This window comes from Bison bison, unplaced genomic scaffold, assembly GCF_000754665.1.
Source record: "Bison bison bison isolate TAMUID 2011002044 unplaced genomic scaffold, Bison_UMD1.0 scf7180017864036, whole genome shotgun sequence".
NCBI lineage: Eukaryota > Metazoa > Chordata > Mammalia > Artiodactyla > Bovidae > Bison > Bison bison.
Window position 1 is genome coordinate 5,687,072 of NW_011494608.1, and position 388 is coordinate 5,687,459.

General features: G+C 54.9%; 1 protein-coding gene across 4 annotated transcripts in view; it reads right to left on the reverse strand.

Annotated features, from left to right (window-relative positions):
- TRAPPC9 (trafficking protein particle complex 9) overlaps window positions 1–388 on the reverse strand; it is a 390,359-nt gene that overhangs the window by 256,186 nt on the left and 133,785 nt on the right. The window lies entirely within an intron of this gene.

The following is a 388-nucleotide window of genomic DNA, read 5'->3' on the forward strand; positions in this document are numbered from 1 at the left end:
CTCGTCTCCACACTGTCACAGAGCGTCTCTGACTCCGGGACGGCTCTCGTCTCCACACTGTCACAGAGCGTCTCTGACTCCGGGACAGCTCTCGTCTCCACACTGTCACAGAGCATCTCTGACTCCGGGACGGCTCTCGTCTCCACACTGTCACAGAGCGTCTCTGACTCCGGGACGGCTCTCGTCTCCACACTGTAACTCATCGCTTATGCACTTGGTCTGATGACAGGTCCTGATATTTAATGTGAAAACACGGTCATACTTTAACCGAGTCATTTTGATGCTGGCGACATTTTTTCCTCGTTTCGTCTGACTCCCACTCAGGAGTGTGTCCAAGGGGAAGAGGAGAGAAAAGGGCAGCAGCTAGGGATGGGGTGAGGCTCCAGGG